General features: G+C 36.7%; 1 long non-coding RNA gene across 1 annotated transcript in view; it reads left to right on the top strand.

Moving 5' to 3' along the window:
- Nucleotides 1–847: 847 nt before the first annotated feature.
- LOC149049734 (uncharacterized) overlaps nucleotides 848–22,756 on the top strand; it is a 38,815-nt gene continuing 16,906 nt past the window's right edge. Inside the window, exons 1-2 of the long non-coding RNA XR_016183290.1 lie at nucleotides 848–1,047; nucleotides 1,143–1,195. This is a non-coding gene — a long non-coding RNA (uncharacterized LOC149049734). The remainder of the gene's footprint in view (nucleotides 1,048–1,142; nucleotides 1,196–22,756) is intronic.

A 22,756-nucleotide genomic window follows, 5' to 3' on the forward strand; every position in this document is an offset into this window, starting at 1 on the left:
GCCACAATGACGTACAGTGTAGCTTTTAGTTGTCTATGTTATTCTGATAATCTTTTTTCCATTAATGTCAAAGTCCAAACTATTTCCTGTTCTATTTTTATAACAGGCGGTTTTGTTTTCTCTTGATTGACTATAAATAGTATTACGTAGAAAAGGTTAACCAGGCCACGCTATTTGTACTCACAAAAATTATATCAGATATAGCTTTCGTGTGAAAATTAACGTTTTTCAGGCTTCCTTTTCCCATCCTCTCCTCCCAGTTTAAACAGGAACATGCCAACAGACATGTTATTGTTTACATCCTTTATTATTACATAACTGCGGTGAGAATATGCCTCAAGCATGATATAGACCACTGTGTCGAAAATCTAGTTATCGAATGGATGACCAGCTGACTCGTTTTGATGTAAAAATTAGCTGCTAAGGAACTGTTTGTGAGCTGCCTAATAACCTCAAATATCAGGTAATATAAGATTTTCATCTAAAATTAATTCGCATTCATTTGAGATAAATCTGTAACTGCCGTGTTTGCATACACTGTGACACTTTCGTAAATAATTCATTCTGAATAAAGAGAAGCTTCTAAATATTCCATTGGAAAGAAAACAGAGGATGAACAATAAATATTATCGTGGTGTTACTTATATATCAGTCTGTGGGAACTAGCGCAATTATATTTAATGTTTATTTTGTTGACCGTTCCACTTCAGCGATAAGTACAGGAAATCGTATCAATCAGTGATGTCCATCAGACTTAAGGGTGGGCAGATTTTTTCAATAGCAAGGTCAACTTATTTTTTCAAGCACCTGAAAAACTGGTTTCCGCAAGTTCTTCATCTTTAGCCTCGACCTTGGCTAGTTTGTATACGAACTGACACATTGTTTTTCTGGTTCATCTAGTTATTGAATCGATGATCAGCTGACTTGTTTTGATGTAAAAATTAGCTGTTAAGGAACTATGCGTTCCTAATTTGGTCCGGAAACGGAAACTAGGCTTTGTGACTGTTCGCTCTGTTTTGTGGGCTGCCTAATACCCTCAAATATTACGTAATATAATATTTTCATCTAAAATGAATTCGCATTCATTTGAGATAAATCTGCAACTGCCATGTTTGCATACACCGTGTTAATGGGTTTTGCAGACGCTGACACTTTTGCTGAGGATTCAATTCAAGAATACAGTTGGCCACAAAGCGTAAGTTGTTACTTTTTTGTATCGTAGGTGATTTCTAAAGTGGCACACTGATTTATATGCTAAATGTGTCTTCGTCGGTATTATGTATTGAATGCATAGATAAAATTTTCTCCCTGGCGTGTGTTCCATTTCAGGAAATTTCTTTCAGTAATGTGACTGAACGAATTTCTCTAACTAAACGCTTACACGACAAGCTTGCTCCACTGAAGCAGCCTTCGAAAGCTTTTTTTCTGGTTTCTAAGGATAAAAATTACGCGTTCAAAACCGCATATAAAGTTTAACCCCGCATCAACTCAAGAAAAGTGAAATTTTTCATTCCTGTGGGTTCATTTTTTCAGTTTTGGAATGTTTATTGGTTCTTTTTTTACTAAGGAATGTCTTACAACTGGTGAAGAATACCGTAATGTCTGCTCGTCATCACGCTCGCAACATGAGCAATATTTCGTTATGTTATAAACTTCAAATGGGTGAAAATTTCCTTAAGTCCGGTTATTTACATGATGGCCCTCCTACTTTATAAACTAGCCTAAAGAGGAAAGCATTCAAAATAGCGTCTACTCATTTTAACTTCTCACAAGTTCTACAACGACGAGAAATCGATCTCAGTGGATCTGTGAAGTCAAAAGATCATTCGTGAGTTAGCAACGTGAGCTACAAAGAATCTGGATGGGAATGCAGCTCATTAGCATCCGGCCTCAGGGTCTTTCAGATATTACTATTTGGCTGTTTGTGACAACCACTCCCGACTCATGAGCCGAAATCTTTGAACAGAGTGGTAAAGCAGTCTACTCGTCATAAAATATCCCAATTTATCTATCATTTTCGCACAAAACGATATTGACTGTTTTTTGTTTTGTTTTTGTTTTTGTTTGTTTGTTTTGCTTTGTTTTGTTTTTTTAATGCATTAACCCGTTTTATTTATCATTCAATTGATCTTCAAGATTGAGCCTAATCTAAGTTATAGCATGGGCGTTTCTCGGATAAATCCGAAATAAAGTAAACTCACTTACCTACTTTGCAGCTTAGGGCCACAGAAATCAGAACTGTTACTGACTAAGGTGCGCTCATCGTGTTATGGGTCATAAGCTGCGCGTTGAAAAGCGGAAGCTTGTTACAATCCGAAGCACACTTTATGGATTTCCTTAATGAGATCACATGTTACCTGTTTTAACTTTTACTCAACAATAAATAAGGAACAACTGGACAATACAGAGACAGTTAATTCCACCAGGATCCTTTATGAACCATGGACCATTGAGAAAACGAAAAGAGCTTATCCGGTATGTCACCATAATAAATTAAAAGAAGACACAACACAATAAAATATGTTACTGGCGCATTTCTTTACACTTTCAGTTACTTAGTAAATCATCTGGATAATGACTAAAATTGTTCATTTGAAGTGGCTGGTTTGATATTTGTTTCGACATTACTGCAATCCAAATGGGTGCGTTTGTTTTTCTTTGCTGACATAAAATCGAAGGGAACTTCTCTCTTATAACATTGTGCCTCAGGTGTGGCTTTTACTCTTACTTCTTCTTCTTTTTTCTTTCTTTCCTTGTTCTTTTGGTAAAAGTGCGCCAGCAAACGTAATTTAATATGCGATTGGTTTCTGAAAAAAAGAAAAAAAAAAATAAGTAGAAGTATGAAACCCCAAGGGGATGACCGAAGAAGGTCTCTGTTGAGAATAAAAAGAAGGTATACTTTACTGAACCGCAATGTCCGCGTTAAGGTTTGAGGGATGGTTGCTGCATTTAGAGATGGGAGTTACACAGACAAGTTGTTGGTAGTTTTGTCAGAGAAAATTTGAAAACTGATGATTCACAGTGGGTTCATTCAGGCTATTGCAAGCTAATGCTTTTCAAGGCCAAGAAATTTTTAGCCTTTTTGACGTCAGAAAAAAAAAAAAAAAAAAAAAAAACGGGCGTTCCTCTCTGTGACATGTCGGACCCATGTTTATATCTAAAGAAGAAAAAAAAATCATATTAATTTAAAGATGTAAGAAAGTTTCGCGGAGGTGATCGTTCACACCCTCCTAGGTACTTATTTATTAAATAAAAGCAGTCAACACAGTTTAAAAAAGATCCCCCGAACAACTTCCCGACAGCACTCAAATTAATTAAATGATACAAACAACAATAATCAATTAGGAATAAATTCATATGGCGTGTATCTGCCGGGACTGCGGGGCCGAATGGAAACCAGAACTGCAATACTGTAATTTCTCTAAAACATATGGCGCAGGCAATGGGAAATTGAGCTCTATTTGATAAATGGCAGACTCATCAAATATCTCTCTGCAGTTACTCAAGCTCTTCCTCTTCTTTCGTCACACAGGACTTTTAAACTTGCCACTTTTGCCATAATTATCTCTCCTCAAATCGAAAAAAGGGGTTGTGAGCCATAACACGTTCAGCACAAAGCTGTTTTAGTTGAACAGTGTTGTCAATAACACTTTTGCTAAAACGATATTCCGCGACATGGCATATGACAGCTACACAAATCCAGTTAAAACCACAACACGTAAATCTGAAGTCAAAGCAATGTAAAGAACAAGAGCAATAATAATAACAACTAACACAATAGCACCACTAAAATTGATGATGATGAGTTTTTCAAGTTTTTCAAGTTTCAAGTTTTTCAAGTTTATTAAGTTTGCAGGAAAATCTTTGTACAATAATCACCTCCTGCAAATAGCGAGCTAATCTAGGCAGGAGGTGTTAAGGACATACAACACGAATTACAAAAACACGAATTATGCGAATTACTCGATTTTGCATACATTATTTGACAAAAGAAGGAAAAGGTGATAAAAAGTAAATTAATATATTATGTTTGAATTACAATTAAGATGCCTTTTTTATTTTAGAAATAAGAGTGCTAGTGTCAGCATAACTATCCAGACTTCCTAGAGTTGCAAATAGTGATGCTTGAATTTTCTTTTTGAATATGTGCTTCGGCAGACTTCGATAGCTTTCGGGAATACTGTTCCAAATTTTAGCCCCAACGATAGAAAAAGAGTTTTTATGATGATTAAGCCTAGAATAGTTAACATAGTAGTTACCAGAAGATGCTGATCGGGTATTATACTGATGTATGTCTTGTGTAGAAATAAAAAGATTGCAGATATTTTTAGGTGCAGAGTTAGTGGTTATATCAAGCATTAAGATTGATGAAAGTTTGAAGTAGAGCATTGTTATTGGCAGGATGTTAGATTGCGCGAAATATGGAATCGCATGCGTTCTGAAAGGCAGAAAGTAGATCAAGCGAACAGCTCTCTTTTGGAGTATAAGAATTTTTTCTAAATAAGATTTGGAGGCTTGGCCCCAGGCAATGAGGCCGTAAGATATATAGGGAGAAATTAAAGAATTATAAATACTTAGAAGTGTTTTTAAGGGGACAAAGTGTCTTAGTCTCGAAATAATTCCAATATTTCTGCTGATTTTTAAAGCAATATAATTAATGTGATGTTTCCAAGATAAATGCTGGTCAATTATTACCCCTAGGTATTTAACATGATCCTTACGTTCAAGATCAAAAAACGTTTTAGTGTGGCTATCATAGGCCTTAATGCGGATGTTAAAATTAATGCGTTTTTGATATGGATGAAAAATTATATAGTTTGTTTTCTTAATATTTAACGAGAGTTTATTAGCGATTAACCAGCCAACAACCTTAAATAGTTCACAGTTGATGATAGTTTCGAGAGATTTTAGGTTTTTATCAGCATATAAAAGGTTAGTGTCATCAGCAAAGAGATAAAAGGTTAGTTTGTCAGAGGCCATGTAAATGTCATTTACATAAATAAGAAACAGTAGGGGACCAAGTACACTTCCCTGAGGAACGCCGCAAAGGGTATTTTCCTTTCTAGATACGTGGGGACCAACTTGCGTGGTTTGGATTCTATTTGACAGATAGGAGGAGAACCAATCGTTTACTATACCACGAATGCCGTAGTGGGATAATTTATGAAGGAGGAGGTTTATGATGATCAAAATACAGGAGCAGTAATGATAATAACACTTATGTGACCTACAAAATAAAGAAATTGAAAATGTACAGCTTGTAGAGAATCATAAGAGCCACTTAAAGATTACTTACTTTAAAGTTGTAGCCTCTGTGTGCATTCAGGAGTCTGCCATTAATTAATTCTTTCGTTGACTCTTCTGAACGCTTGGTAATACTCAACGACCAGATAATACTCTTATTCCCATTCGAACGAGTATCGGGTTTTCTCTTTATCTACCGTCTTTCTTTTATTTGTTTTCTCGGATATGGTTGACTTGGTTTATGTCCCACTTTATTTAGACAACGGAAGAAACTAGGGCGACTATATCTGCATATCAAAATTGAGAGTTAGAGGACACTTTCGTAAGTAATGTATTCTGAATAAAGAGAAGCTTCTAAATATTCCGCTGGAAAGAAAACAGCGGATAAACAATGAATATTATCTTGGTGTTACTTATATATCAGTCTGTGGGAACTAGTGCAATTATATTTAATGTTTAGTTTGTTGACCGTTCCGTTTCAACGATAAGAACTGGAAATTGTATTAATCAGTGAAGTCTATCAGACTTAAATTAATCTTGGTAAAGGGTGGGCAGATTTCTTCAATCACAGTACGGTCAACTTATTTTTTCAGGCACCTGAAAAACTGGTTTCCACATGTTGTTCAATTTTTAGCCTCAACCTTGGCTAGTTTTTATACGAACTGACACATGGCTTTCCTGGTTCATGAATGGGCATCCACCAAAAAAGTGGGAAAGTTTCCAGTCCTTCTTCTGTAATGTGTGACATTCCTCTCCGTTCTACCAGAATAGGACGAAACAAATGGCGAAAATACATGTACACGTATTTCTTGTTTACTGAGCTATCAAACTGGTTCAACGAGTAAGGAACATAATAATTACTATTAAGCTGTCCCTCTACTACATCTTCTCTTACAATTATTGTTATTGTTATGATAATGATAATAATAACTTCATAAATGTGACAAATGAAGGCTGGAGAGGGAGAAAAAAAAAAGACCCTGAAGGAACATCCATGATATCTAAAGCTATTCACTTATATACAAATGGATTGGTTTAAAATCGACGAAAAAGCAAAAGCATTGGCACATCCCTAAAGGATGTTAGTAAAATGGATGCAGCTCGTAAAGTGAGTGTGGCGGCAATTATTCGATTCACGTTAAGAACAAATGGGCAAGATATGGACATTTAATTCTACCAGGATCCTATATTAACCATGGAACACTAAGACACCGAAAGAAATTTATCCAGTATGCCACCATAATAAATTAAAAGAAAACACAACACAACATAATGTGTCCTGTAAATAAAATAAACATCACTAAATCTTGAAATTGAAAAAAGTGAGAACTACACATTGGGAAACACAAAAAATAAGCAAAAAGGTCAAGTAATGATATCTTAACTTATGCCTAGTGGCAATATACTAGTTACTGATAAAAAGGCCTTTTATCTTTTCGAGAGCAAAATTGATCTTCCTGGTAAACTGTTTGTTTTGTGTTTTTCTTTTTCGTGTTTTTCTTGGAATCCAAAGGTTCTTTGGGTTAAGTTTATTATTACTAATGCATTTCTTTGCTCTTCAACTTACTACGTTCATCATGTGGATGATAAATAGAATCGATCATTTGAAGTGGCTATTTTGATACGTGTTTCGACATTACTGCAGCTCAAATGGATGCACTTGTTTTTCTTTACTTACAAAAAATCGAAAGGAACTTCTCTCTTCTAACATTGTGCCACAGGCGGGGCTTTTACTAATACTTCTTCTTCAGTTTTTCTTTCTTTCCTTATTCTTTTGGAAAAAGTGCGTCATCATCTCGGTAAATGGTGGAGATTACTTTGCCCCGAAAAAAATTCCTGCATGCATTCTACGGAGGCGATATATTTCTATCATCAGTGTAAAGAATTACATCAACGCTTGCAGTCGGTAGGTGTCTATGCGGTTACTTAAACATGTTGATTATAAGTTAAAGATTCACCTAATAATTAATACTTCATCTATGCTCGAATTTCAATTACGAAAAAACAATAAATCTTGCATTGGAACCACTTGGCGCGATCTCATCATGAAGGCTGAAGTCTTCGATCGATCAGCTGAGCTTTCTATAGTTACGGGATCCAATCTCGACCCCGAAAAGTACTGATACGTGCAAACAAAAAGTTAATGTAAAATCAGGCTGAATGCTTTTGCAAAGAACGAATTGTTTCGTCGATTCCGCGATGACTACAATACGTTCTGTCACGCCAGCAGGTCTCAAGCGCGCCAACAAAGGCCGTTCGTTCAACGCCAGGTAACCAAATAACATGTTTGTCAAATCTTCAATTGGTCTCTGTGCCGGACTGATTAGACAAGGAGAATTCCAGCAGATGGATTCGCGAGGTCTCAAATATAATCGTGTTGTTGATGCGGTATATCAAATCGCTCTCGACCGTACACTTTAGGCGGGAAATGCCTCCAGTCGAAAAATCATGGGAAATTGCAAAGATGTCAGTCAAGAATAGCCGAGCTTGACAACGACATTCGGAAACTAGTAAAGGATAATAATTATTTAAGTAACGGTGGATGCCTCAACTTTCAGTAAAAAGAAAGACTCCAGATAAAGAGAGGTCTCAAGATATATATTGAAGGGAATTAAATTTTTCGTGCTCTCTTGGGTAGTGTGCACCTGAGGGTTACTTTTAATCTCTTGTATACCCTCTTGGGTAGTGTATACCTAAGGGTTATTTTTAATCTCTTTCATACCCTCTTGGGTATTGTATACCCGAAGGTTGCTTTTAATCTCTCCCATACCCTCTTGGGTAGTGTATAGCTGAGGGTTGTTTTTAATCTCTTCTAACCCTCTTGGGCAGTGTATACTTGAGGGTTATTTTTGATCTCTTTTATACCCTCTTGGGTAGTGTATACCTGAGGGCTGTTTCAATTTGTTCTATACCCTTTTGGGTAGTGTATACCTGAGGGTTATTTTTAATCCCTTGCATACCCTCTTGGGTAGTGTATACCTGAGGGTTACTTTTAATCTCTTGTATACTCTCTTGGGTAGTGTATACCTAAGAGTTATTTTTAATCTCTTCCATACCCTCTTGGGTATTGTATACCCGAGGGTTACTTTTAATCTCTCCCATACCCTCTTGGATAGTGTATAGCTGAGGGTTGTTTTTAATCTCTTTTATACCCCCTTGGGTTTTGTATACCTGAGGGTTATTTTTAATCTCTTTTATACCCTCTTGGGTAGTGTATACCTGAGGGCTGTTTCAATCTGTTCTATACCCTCTTGGATAGTGTATACCTGAGGGTCGTTTTTAATCTCTTCTATACCCTCTAGGGTAGTGTATACCTGTGGGTTTTTTTTTTCTAATCTCTTCTATACCCTCTTGGGTAGTATATACCTGAGGGTCATTTTTAATCTCTTCTATACGCTCTTGGGCAGTGTATACCTGAGGGTTATTTTTGATCTCTTTTATACCCTCTTGGGTAGTGTATACCTGAGGGCTGTTTCAATCTGTTCTATACCCTCTTGGGTAGTGTATACCTGAGGGTTATTTTTAATCCCTTGCATACCCTCTTGGGTAGTGTATACCTGAGGGTTACTTTTAATCTCTTGTATACCCTCTTGGGTAGTGTATACCTAAGAGTTATTTTTAATCTCTTCCATACCCTCTTGGGTATTGTATACCCGAGGGTTACTTTTAATCTCTCCCATACCCTCTTGGGTAGTGTATAGCTGAGGGTTGTTTTTAATCTCTTTTATACCCTCTTGGGTTTTGTATACCTGAGGGTTATTTTTAATCTCTTTTATACCCTCTTGGGTAGTGTATACCTGAGAGCTGTTTCAATCTGTTCTATACCCTCTTGGATAGTGTATACCTGAGGGTTATTTTTAATCTCTTCTATACCCTCTAGGGTAGTGTATACTTATGGGTTTTTTTTTATCTCTTCTATACCCTCTTGGGTAGTATATACCTGAGGGTCATTTTTAATCTCTTCTATACCCTCTTGGGCAGTGTATACCTGATGTTTATTTTTAACCTGTTTTATACCCTCTTGGGTAGTGTATACCTGAGGGTTATTTATAATCTGTTCTATACCCTCTTGGGTCTTGTATACCTGAGGGTTATTTTTAATCTCTTTTATACCCTCTTTGGTAGTGTACATCTGAGGGTTATTTTTAATCTCTTTTATACCCTCTTGGGTACTGTATACCTGAGGGTTATTTTTAATCTCTTTTATACCCTCTTGGGTAGTGTATACCTGAGGGTTATTTTTAACATGTTCTATACCCTCTTGGGTAGAATATACCTGAGGGTTATTTTTAATCTGTGCTATACCCTCTTGGGTAGTGTACACCTGAGGGTTATTTTTAATCTCTTAAAACCTGAGGGTTACTTTTAATCTCTTCTATATCCCTTTGGCTATTATATACCTGAGGGTTATATTTAATCTGCCTCATACCCTGTTGGGTAGTGTAGATCTGACTGTTATTTTTAACCTCTTCTTTACCCTCCTTACACGGCAGACGCGTCAGACGATTTTCATACGAGTGAATTTGTTCACAATGACCTAAAATGTAATAACGGTGTTTTAGACCAGCTTCTCCGCTGTTATAGTCGGTTTGGCAAAAGTGATGTCTTCGGAAAAGCTAAAAATGCCGTTCCAAAACCTTCGCACACAAAAGATCATTATAAGAATAGTTGCATTGCGCCGAAGGTTGTAGACCAAACGGGGAGGATTATCTAATCAACAAAGTTTCTGGACTTTAAAACTTCTGTGAAAAGAAGGGTGTGCTGGAGTTAACCTTAAAAAGGCTTAAGTCTTCGATCATGGAGGTGAAATCGGCTTTACCGGTGCAGCTTTTTTTGCTATTTTTGAGTTTCTTCTTTTTACGTGTTTTAAAGTGTTCCTGTTATATGTTTCTCTAAAACTTGGTCAGGACTATTTGTGAACCTTGTGTTAATGATTTACTGTTGTCTTGTTTAAGACATTTACTGTCTCTGCAGAGAAAATAAGCTTAGCGTACCGCCCCTTAGGTTTTTTCGAATAAGACCCGTTAAGTTTGTATAAAGCATTTCTCTGGACTCGTGTTTCTGGAAAGTGAGCGAACAAAGTAGAGTGATATCTTGAAAATGATTAGAAATGTAATCATCGGAAGTTGCGGTTTTTTCCATTTCATTCGAGGAGAGCTTTCTAAACCTTTCTGGGGCGATTATTGGATGTCCTGGAATATCCAGCGAACACCTCATGCCACCAAGAGGCGTCAAACCTTAGCTTGAATTACTTTGCTAATCTGCATAATTTTTTTTTTTTCCGACGCAAAGTCAAATAGCAGTATAGTCAACTTATTTTTTCAGGCACCTGAAAGATGGTCTCCGAATGTTCTTCAATTTTTAGCCTCAATGGTGCACCTGGGCCAGTTTGTATACGAACTATTACATGGTATTCTGGTTCTTGAATGGGCACCCATCTTTGAAAGCAAGGAAGTTTCCAGTCTTTTCTCTGGAGTGTGTGTCATTGCTTTTTTTCTGCCTATATAGGACGAAACAAAATGGCGAAAATACATGTACGCGTATCTCTTGTTTATTGAGCTTTCAATAAACTAGTTCAACAAGTGTCTCATATGAGGAACATAATAATCACCATTAAGCTTTCCTTCTACAGCATCATCTCTTACTATTATTGTTATTCTTATGCTAATGATGATGGCGACTTCATAAAAGTGTCAAATGAAGTCTGGAGAAGGAGAAAAAAGCCCCTGTTGTTAGGGAACACTTTCGATATCTAAAGCTTTTCACTAATATACAAATGGACTGGTTAAAATCGACTAACAAGCTAGAACGATGGTACAGTCCTCAAGGATGCTATTTAAATGAAGTCTGCGTATTCGGGCCTTAAACAGCCTAAGACTGGCCGCAGATATGTACTCAATTAATATTTACCTCAGAGTCTAGGCCCAAACATCTGATTTAATTTTTTAATGTAATAGTTTTAAGCAGGAAGTCTCTCTGCTGAAGATTTTAAAAGTGGCTGTTTGTCAAAAACGTGTTAAAAATAGTGTACGTGTACAAATTATGTTTTACCTAATACTTTAAAATCACGAATGTCTTGTATTCTCTGATAATACATACATGGTAAGTTGGCTTTTTCTACAAACTACTAGTTACTAAAGAACGGTTTATCTTTGAATTTAGCGCGCAGTGTCCTCGTTGCTTTGCTTGTTCTAATCCGCGAGTTTCCGAGGTACCACTCTTACCATGTGTATTGTTAAGGGCCAAAGGAAAGGACGGAAAAGGGGTCAATCATAAAAAGCTGTCTGTCATGAAAAGCGTCTTATTTCTAAGCTTCAGATCTGGCTACTGTCATAATACCTCGTTTTTGGGCCAGTTACTCCATGAACTAATTCATGGTTTTCTAGTCTTGAATGGGCATCCTTCTTTAAAAGCGGGGAGGTTTCCAGCGACACCTCACATGTTCCTCTTCTCTTCCGTTTGACTTCTTTGCCTGTCAGTTCTGCGAAAAAAGGGCGAGAATTACGAAAACTAATGAAGGAATAACGGGTATTTCTGTCTTCACTATCTTTGGTCTAACAGTTGGTTTACTCTGTTTCATAACCATTAACATAATTAAAATTAATTTGAAGGCCCCATCAGAAGCTTTTAATCAAATTATAACTCGGAAACTATGTAAACTATAGATAATACACTCTATTAGAAAAAAAAAGGAAAAATTTAAGAGAACGAAATATGTGTTACTCATAATTCATTTATGAGAAAAACAGCAATACCTTGTTCAGTAGCGGAGGTTGAGGTATCGGATCTGAAAAAACTGTGTCTGTTTTCTTACAAGATATATAATTTACAATATCCTTCAAGTGGCACATGGCTAAAATATGGATTATTACAAGGAAATACTTATGGCTTAATCTCTTCCGTATCTTCTTGAGTAGTGTATACCTAGGGGTTATTTTAAATTTTTTTTATACCCTCTTGGGTAGCGTATACCTGAGAGTTATTTTTAATATCTTCTTGTTGTGTCTCGCGGAATTGAATGAGTCAAACTAGTACAACAAAACAAGGTTTAATCAAAAACGGCGGTTTACATTAAACGACAGGCGCACATGGCATGCGTGCGCATAATAGTAACAAAACCGCAGACCATCATGTGCGACATAGCACTTCTATACCCTTTCAGGTAGTGTATACCTGAGAGATATTTTAAATCTCTTCTATTCCCTCTTGGGTAGTGTATACCTGAGGACTATTTTTAATCTCTTCAATACCCTCTTGGGTAGTGTATAACTGAGAGTTATTTTTTTTCTCTCCTATGCCCTCTTGATTAGTGTATATCTGAGGGTTATTTTTAATCTCTCCTATACCCACTTGGGTAGTGTATACCTGAAGATCTATTTTTAGCCTCTCCTACACCCTCTTGGGTAGTGTGTAACTGAAGGCTATATTTAATCTCTACTATACTCTCTTTTTTTAATCTCCTCCATACCCTCTTGGGTAGTGTATCACTTAAGGGTTATTTTTAATCTCTTCCATACCCTCTCGGGTAGTATGTACCTAAAAGCTATTTTAAATCTCTTCTATACCCTCTTGGGTAGTGTATACATGAGGGCGACCTTTAATCTCCTCTATACCCTCTTGAGTACCCTCTTGAGTAGTGTAGACCTGAGGGTAATTTTTTTTTTATCTATCCTATATACCCTCTTGAGAAGTCTATACCTGAGGGTTATTTTATTTCTCTTCTATACCCTCTTGGGAAGTGTATACCTGAGGTTTATTTTTAATCTCTTTAACACCCTCTTGGGTAGTGTATACCTAAGGGCTTTTTTTAATCTCTTCTATACCCTCTTGGGTAGTGTATACCTAAGGGTTATTTTTAATCTCTTCTTTGTCATCTTGGGTAGTGTATACCTAAGGGTTATTTTTTAGTTCTTCCATACCTTGTCGGGTAGCGAATACCCAGGGTTACTTTTAATCTCTTTTAGACCCTCTTGGGTAGTGTATATCTGAGGTTTACCTTGAATCTCTTCTATATCCTCTTGGGTAGTGTATAGTTGATGCTTATTTTAAATCTCCCCTATACCCTTTTGGGTAGTGTTTACCTGAGGGTTATTTTTAATCTCTTCCGTTCCCTCTGGAGTAGTATAACATTGAGGATTATTTGTTTGTTCTCCTATACACTCTCAGATATTATGTACCTGAGGTTTGCTTTTAATCTCTTTGATACCCTCTTGGGTAGTGTATGCCCGAGGGATATTTTTGATATTCCATATACCCTCTTGGGTTGTGTATACCTTTAGGGATATTATTTATCTCTTCCACACCCTCTTGGGTAGTGCATAACTGAGGGTTTATTTTTTAGTTGTTTAATTTTAAATAATAAATTTCATGATCTTTATTTTTATAAACATATACATGTATGTATGTCTCTTGATAAATTTTGTAGAAATAATGATGAAATTAGAAGATCCTCGCAGCTAAGAACACTACTGAAACTAGTAGTTGTAAATAGGACCTGAAAAAAAGTTCAGGCCCGTACGGGATTTGAACCCATGACCTCTGCGATACCGGTGCAGCGCTCTACCAATTGAGCTAACAAGCCAACTGGGAGCTGGTCAATGAATTGGGTACAAATAAACATCCAAGTGAATGAAGAATTTAGATATATGAAAATTCACATATCAATTCACATATTCAAATCCCGTACGGGCCTGAACTTTTTTTCAGGTCCTATTTACAACTACTAGTTTCAGTAGTGTTCTTAGCTGCGAGGATCTTCTAATTTCATCTCTCCACCGCAGTGCAAATATGTGAATTTTCATATATCTAAATTCTTCATTCACTTTGTAGAAATACCTTTTTATTGAGCCAATTTAATCTCTATTGTATTCTCCTGGGTAGTGTATACCTGAGGATAATTTCTTATCTCTTCCATACCCTGTTGGGTAGTGTATACCTTAGAGTTACTTTTAATATCCTCTTTACTCTCTTGGGTAGTGTATAGCTGATGGTTATCTTTAATCTCTTCTATACCCTTTTGGGTAATGGATACCTTAAATCTGTCTTAAATGTCTTAAATCTCTTTTATTCCCTCTCGGGTAGTGTATACCTGAGGGCTATCTTTGATGTCTCCGATACCCTCCTGAGTAATGTATATCTAAGGATTTTCTAAAATCTCTTCTCTACCCTATTGGGTAGTGTATACCTGAAGGTTTTTTGTTAATCTTTCCCATACCTTCTCGGGAAATGTATAGCTGAGGGTTATTTTCGGCTCTTCTAAACCATCCCGAGTAGTGTTTTTACCTGAAGGTTGCTTATAATCTCTTCTATACTCTTATGGGCAGTTTATGCCTAGGGGGTATTTTGAATTTCCTCTCTTTCTTCTTGGTTATTGTATACCTGGAGGTCATTTTCAATCTCTTCTATTCCCTCCTGAATATTGCATACCTTAGGGTTACTTTTAATCTCTTTTATACCCTCTTAGGTAGTGTATACCTGAGAGTTATTTTAAATCTCTTCTATTCCCTCCTGTGTAGTGTATACTTGAGGGTTATTTTTTTAGTTCTTCTATACACTCTCGGGTACTGTATACTTGAGAAGTACTTTTAATCTTTTTTAGACCCTCTTGGGTAGTGTATACCTGAAGTTTACTTTTAATCTCTTTGATACCCTCTTGGGTAGCGATACCTTAGGGTTATTTTTTGATCTCTCCCATACCCTCTTGGGTAGTGTATACCCGAGGGATATTTTTTATCTCTCCTAGACTCTCTGGGGTAGTGTATACCTCAGGAACATTATCAATCTCTTCTATACCCTCTTGTGTAGTGTATACCTAATAATTAGTTTAATTAGGTTAATTTTTTAGTTGTTTAGATTTTTGTTGGACTTGGAAGAGCGCCAATGACTTTCCCTGAAAGGCTGTAAATCTTAAAACTTGCCAGAAATTCGTGGGAATTTTCAGGAATTTTCTAGAAATGTTTAAGAATTACTAATAGTTTTAATTTATAATTTTAAAGGCAACTTACATAAAATGAATACTAAAAATTAAAAAATCCCAACTAAAAATTCAAGTCTTCGATGAAATTTATTTACATGCTTAACTAAGGTTTACCTCTGAAATATTTTTGATTGTATATTGACATCAACATGTAGTAATATTAGGATGGAATTTGATTTCTTTTTCTTTTCTTGAAAACTTCATAAGAATTATCCTCAAATATAGCTATTTATATGAAATAGTCCTAATCAATCATTAAATTTGGTTGGAAACAAATTTTGAATGAAATCTGTTGATTCTTTGCCATTTAATACAATAACTTGAATTATATTCATTGCAATTAATACTATCAGTCCAAAAATAGCCTTTAAATAAATAAATAAATTTTGGATGATCACACAAATGGCATTTAACCATTTTTCTCCAAGAGTTCAAGCTTTGACTTGATTTCATATGGTTGTAACTTCTTTGGATAAAGCTCTCGTGTGTGAACATTGAAATGTAAACTCTCAAGCAGTATTTTCATGTTTTACTGTTTGTTTTTGTTGATTCTGCACATTGAAATTCAAAGATTTCTTCTCAATTTTGACCTAGCACTCTTGGGAGTGAAGTAGTTAATCACAGTTAAATAAATTTGATCTATATATATGTGTATGTGTTTGGGGCTTAACAATCGAATTATTATTTTTATGCAAATTTATAAAGTATATAAACGATCACTATGAAATCAAAACCCATGAAAATCTCGTGAAATAATTCATTGTAAATTCACAGATTTTTCACAGGATTTTCATGGTTGAATCAATGACATTTTCATGGTCTCAATGCCATTAAAAAGACCTGAAAAATCTCATGAAAAACCTGTGAACATTTTCATATTTCATATTATAGGTCCTTTCATAAGACATTCCAGCAGGAAATGCTTGTTCGAAAAAGTCGAGCATGTCGGCAGGGTATTCGGTGAAGCATCTGTTTCCATATTTGAACGCTGACGACAGTACGTCAAAGGAAATGAGATGGTCCTCCATTAGTGACCCAATAAGTGGACTTCCGTATTCCTCTAGAATAAGATGATAGGAGCAACTCCTCCATCCTCAAATTTTAAACGTCCTTTCATATGACATTCCAGCAGGAAATGCTTGTTCGAAAAAGTCGAGCATGTCGGCAGGGTATTCGGTGAAGCTTCTGTTTCCATATTTGAACGCTGACGACAGTACGTCAAAGGAAATGAGAGGGTCCTCCATTAGTGACCCAATAAGTGGACTTCCGTATTCCTCTAGAATAAGATGATAGGAGCAACTCCTCCATCCTCAAATTTTAAACGTCCTTTCATATGACATTCCAGCAGGAAATGCTTGTTCGAAAAAGTCAGGCATGTCGGCAGGGTATTCGGTGAAGCATCTGTTTCCATATTTGAACGCTGACGACAGTAGGTCAGAGGAAAATGAGAGGTTCCTCCATTAGTGACCCAATAAGTGGACTTCCGTATTCCTCTAGAATAAGATGATAGGAGCAACTCCTCCATCCTCAAATTTTAAATGTCCTTTCATATGACATTCCAGCAGGAAATGCTTGTTCGAAAAAGTCAGGCATGTCGGCAGGGTATTCGGTGAAGCATCTGTTTCCATATTTGAACGCTGACGACAGTAGGTCAGAGGAAAATAAGAGGGTCCTCCATTAGTGACCCAATAAGTGGACTTCCGTATTCCTCTAGAATAAGATGATAGGAGCAACTCCTCCATCCTCAAATTTTAAACGTCCTTTCATATGACATTCCAGCAGGAAATGCTTGTTCGAAAAAGTCGGGCATGTCGGCAGGGTATTCGGTGAAGCATCTGTTTCCATATTTGAACGCTGACGACAGTACGTCAAAGGAAATGAGAGGGTCTTCCATTAGTGACCCAGTAAGTGGACTTCCGTATTCCTTCTAGAATAAGATGATAGGAGCAACTCCTCCATCCTCAAATTTTAAACGTCCTTTCATATGACATTCCAGCAGGAAATGCTTGTTCGAAAAAGTCAGGCATGTCGGCAGGGTATTCGGTGAAGCTTCTGTTTCCATATTTGAACGCTGACGACAGTACGTCAAAGGAAATGAGATGGGTCCTCCTTTAGTGACCCAATAAGTGCACTTCTGTATTCCTCTAGAATAAGATAATAGGAGTGTTGGAAATTATTTTCAGAAACGGCTTTCGTATGACCTGAAATAAACGAAAATTAGGGAGAACCAAATGTTGTGCGCGTGATAATTCAAACTTAAGTAAAATACTGCATAACATTTCTTGTTAAGTTGTAGGAAATTAAAGTATTGCAAATAAATTTAGCTGTGACTGAGCTTTCATACGATAATTTGCTGTGGCTTTCCACTTCGCCTACCTCTGGAAGCAGAAGAAGAAGTCAATGTCACATATAGACTGTTGGTAATTTGCAAACGCGGACAAAAACAGGCTCATAGTTTATGACCGAAAATCTTCTTATGTATCTTTGATCTTGTTCACTTTGCTTTTCAAAAGAGTCTTTATTCATTTAGGCAATTTCCAAAAATCATTAGTAGTAGGGGAAAGGCGGGTTCTGGCTCATTTTTATTTTAGCTATTAATTTATGGCAAACATTCGATAAGTAGTACCTCTTTAAACAACATTATCAATATTTCACATGCATACACTATTAAATTATGGTGAACTTTCGAGAATTAGTACCTTTTTAAACAATATTTGCGTGCACGTAGCATTAAATTCATTGAAGCTGTGACAAACCCGATTGCGTGACTGTGTGACTCAAGGCTTGCGGTTTTATGCAAATTTCAATCAATTTGATGATGTAATCATAAGACGTGAAGGTCTGTCTCGCATGTAACGTGTTTCACGTGATCACCTCATTTGCATAACCAAAGACAATAGGCTGATCACGTGCAAGACAATAGAAACATTCCTGAGCTCCCTAACAACCAAGGAGGTTGAAATCGACTTCAAAATTTTCTCTCCGCCCCCTCGGTTACTAGGGAGCTCAGGAATGTTTCTATTGTCTTACACGTGATATTTTATTGTTTATAAAGTGCCACCACGTGTTTCTCGCAACACACACATCACCGCGTGTAAAATACACGACAGACAAAATAATTTATTCACAACACGTTTCAAAAATAATGCTTGCTAATATAAATATGGATATTGCGGCATTTAAAAAAAACATTGACCTGAAATTGGAAAACCGTCGAAAGAAGCAAGAAATCAAAAAGAAAATACAAGATTATAAAGATGCTAAACAAGGTCTTGCTATCCAACGTGAAGAACAATTCAAACCTATTGTAGGTGAGGTTAAACAGGTCAAAGAGACAATTGATGAGAAACAAGACAGATTAATTAAGAAATTGGACGAGAATCAAAAAGCTCTTACTGAAGATCTATCTCTTCTGAGGGAGCTCGACACTTTTGAAAGTCCACCCGAGTCACCCATCGCTCTTGAACCTCAACCAAAACCGAAATTTAAAATACCTGATCCACACACCGACTTTAGCCAAGACGAACTTATTTATATTCAAAAAAGCGGCTATCCCACACCGAATGAAGCATACAATGAGTTGCTTGATGGAACATTTGATCTTGAAGGATTGGAAATCGATGTGAATGATAAAATCAAGAGAGCAAATCATGTCAAGGCTGGTCTTTCGAAGAATAAGATAAAAAATAAGGGTCCAATAGAAGATACTACGCGTCAAATTGATACGTTGAAAAAATATATTGACCGCATAAATCTACTCGCGGAGGGTGTAGATATTCTTGTCACGCAAAAGGGTAAGGGTTACTCAAAACGTAAATATACACAGAAGAAGCGAAATGCTTACAAAATAGATAAAGGACAGTACGGTGGTCTCTTGATAAATCCCTTAAGATTGAGAAAAGAGATGGTTGTCGAAGCGAGTGATCCTTCGACCGGTGTTGTTGTTTATGAAAGACAGGGTGACAAAGGGATCGTTGATCTGTTGACAAAGAGATACAATCCCAAAGGAAACTATTCACCAAATGCAATACAAATATTCAAAGATCTCAGCAAGCTCGCAAATATTCCTATTCATAAATCGTCTGGAAAAAGCAAACTGGCAGGAGGAACTATACTCTCTAATTTCAAAGATCTGAAAGACAGACTCATTAAATTGACAGGGAGTATCAATGCTGGCAATTCGAGTATTCAGTTGAGAAATGAAGCGATAGAAATATTAGATCACCTCCTCAAAAAAAATAAAATTTCGAAAAAACAATATAATGACTATATTCAGAAATACTTTACATGATGGAAACACCAATATATCTCAGCTCTTTGAATTCAGATAAAGGACCGAGTCATGACTTTACAACACGATTTAATCCTGTGATGAGATTTGACTCAAACAGAGATTATTTTGTTGCACTCGATGAAATCGCGATGTCATACAGTTGGTACAATGTAAGCAAAAGCTATGAAAATAACACACTGAAATATAGTCACGATTCGGGTACCACGTGGCACACTATCACCCTCCCAGATGGAAATTTTCCATACGCTGAACTGAACGCTTATGTTCAGAGAGTACTCGAGGGAGCAAAACATTCAAAGACAGGTATCACAATAAGATTTACACCAGCGCTTTTCAAAGTTTTGATGGAGGTAGAAAATGGTTTTCAAGTCGATCTGCAAACCGGAAATTTTGCTAGTCTCCTCGGTTTTACAAAAAAGATAGTCACATCAACTAGCTATGGTGAAAATTTGCCTGACATAACAAGATCTGTCGATGACATATACATTCGCACAAATATCATTTCAGAGAGTGTTGTCGGTGGTAAAGAATCAGATGTGTTGTTTCGATTCAGCATTGATAATATCCCACTCTCTTACCCTTTCCATATCGAACCAAGAAAGAAAAAGTACAGCAAAATAAATACAGGAACTATAAGAGATTTGCGAATCTACATCACTGATTCACTGAACAGACCGATCGATCTAAACGGAATTTCTGTCTCATTAACACTTCTTATAAAATAAAATAAACAGATATTTTATTTCATACACTTGAAATAAAATGGTTCGAAAGCAAATGAAAAAAGATGCAAATGGAAAATACACCTTATACAATCTCGATAACGATCAAGCACTTCAAGAGGGTGAAGGAATATTTGACACTCTCAAAAATGTTGGAATGAAGGTAGCCGAAAAGCTTACAGGGAAAGCGGCAAAGGAGATAGCTAAAAAAGCAGCTACGAAAGCGTTTGAGTAAGGAGCAGAACAAATCGGTGAAAAGACGGGACAGTTAATCGGTGAAAAGATTTACAACAAGTTCACAAAAACAGACAAACCTCAAGTCAACCTAAAATCACACAAAGAAGACAAAGGAGAACAGCTTATGAAGGAATTACAGAAAGATAAAAAGTCAAAGTCAAAATGGTCAACACTTTCACCACCAACAAATAAAAGTAAAAAAGAAGATCTCTTCGACGACTTTGACGAACTTTTTTTATAAAAAAAAAATCTCTTCCTAATTTTAAAATGTCGTCTTTACGAAGTGCAAAACTTTCCAAGAGGTACGAATATTATTCATATGATCTTGATACTCCACTCCAAACTGCGCCAGCGAATAACACATATCAAAAGAAGGGTGAATACAAGTTTACTGTTGACGCAATAACATCATCAGACACTGTAGCTGACTGGTACAATGCTTATTTTGAAATGGATTTTAAAATCACAAAGATGGACAACACAACCTTAGCTGCGGCTGATGCAGCAGGAATAATCAATGGAGGTTTTGGTCTGATAGAATACATCAAAGCTAATTTTGAGAGTGCGAGAGTTCTCGATTTATCAAATGCAAATCATGTTGCTAATGTAAAGAATCTCACCGAGTTTTCAGAAGAACATTCGAGAAGAGTTGGTCCTCGTCAATTTTACTACCCCGACACAGCCACCGGCGCAGTCATACAAAAGTATACAACGCTTGCTCTTGATGGGAATGCGCAACAGGTAACACCAACAGACAACACTAATTACAATAAAGGGTTTACAAAAAGAAAGACTCTTCTCACCGCAGGTGCAGAGAACAACATCCATCTACCACTCAACCGATTTGGATTCTTTGAATCTTTGGAAGAGCGCATTCCACCCAATGCAAAGGTTAATATTGAGGTAAAACTTGAAGATGACGCAAATGTGTTGTTCAGAGCAAATGCTGCTGCGGCTGGTAGATACATCGTGACAAAATTTCGTTTGTGGGTACCGTTCATTAAATTGAATGATCTTGGAGAGAAGACATATATAGAAAAGTTTCTCAAACCATACAGATGGTCTTATCTGAAAGAGGAAATTGTTGCTTCAGGACCACTTCGACAGAGAAATGGAACATTTAGAATTACAAGAGCTGTCGAAAGACCGAAACATGTTTTTATTTGGGTTTTGAATGGAACCAAGCTTAGCGATCAGGAACAGAATATGTTTGTGTTCAACACGTTCAACATGGCAAATGCGAGGTACTTTACAAAGGCTCAACTTCAACTAGAGGGTGGTGAAAAGTATCCTGATCAACAGCTTGATCCAAGCAGCGAGCAAACAAGAGCATGTAGAGATCTTCTTGAATATGTACAGTTCGTAAACGGTAATCTGTTCTGTTCAACAATTGATTTGAAACGGTTTCAAGATCTCTATGGAATACTTTACTTTGATCTGACACGAAAAGAAGAAGATATTCAAAAATTCACAACAGGTCTAGATTTCGAGTACAGTCTCAACGACAATCCCAACGCAGACTATCACATCTATGCATTGATTCTCCATGAGGAGGAAATCAGTGTTGAAGTTATGGGTGGAAAAGCACTCATCAGGACTAAGTTGATTTTGTCTTTTTTTTAATTTTTATTATGTGATACGCATAATAAAAAGATGACGACTCATTACATTGCATATGGTGTAACACTTTCAGATAATCAGAGAATGAAACTTGCCAAGGCTTTCAAAGAAAAATCACCCATCACTCTACGTCTCTCACACAACGAACTGACTGGTTCTGATGAGATGATGTTGACACAGACACAAATAAAGAAAATCCATAAAGCGAAAGGAGTTGGAAAAGGAGTGGACCTAAAAATCAGCAACACGCAGATAACAAAGGTTGCACAAAAAGGTGGCAGCCTTTTTTCTTCACTCCTGAATATTGGTACAAAGCTTTTACCAAAAGCAATAAACCTCGCCACAAAGGCTCTCCCAGGATTGGCGACAGGAGCACTCTCAAGTCTGGGCAATTTCGCTACTGACAAGATTCTCGGTGCTGGTCAGTCAGGTGGTATGATTATTCCACATTCAAAGATTTCACAGCTTTTACCTTTTGGAAACGATCTTTCACCATCTCAGAAACGAGACATTGAAATTGCTCTTCGATCTGGTGATGATTTGAAAATAAAACCAACAAAGAGACAAAGTGGTGGTTTTCTTGGCACTCTTCTCGCTTCAATCGGTGTGCCAGTACTTCTAAGAGCGTTGACTGGAAGTGGAACCGGAAGAGGCATGCATATG

The sequence above is a fragment of the Pocillopora damicornis genome, chromosome 2 (genome assembly GCF_964200805.1).
Source record: "Pocillopora damicornis chromosome 2, jaPocDami1.2, whole genome shotgun sequence".
Lineage (NCBI taxonomy): Eukaryota > Metazoa > Cnidaria > Anthozoa > Scleractinia > Pocilloporidae > Pocillopora > Pocillopora damicornis.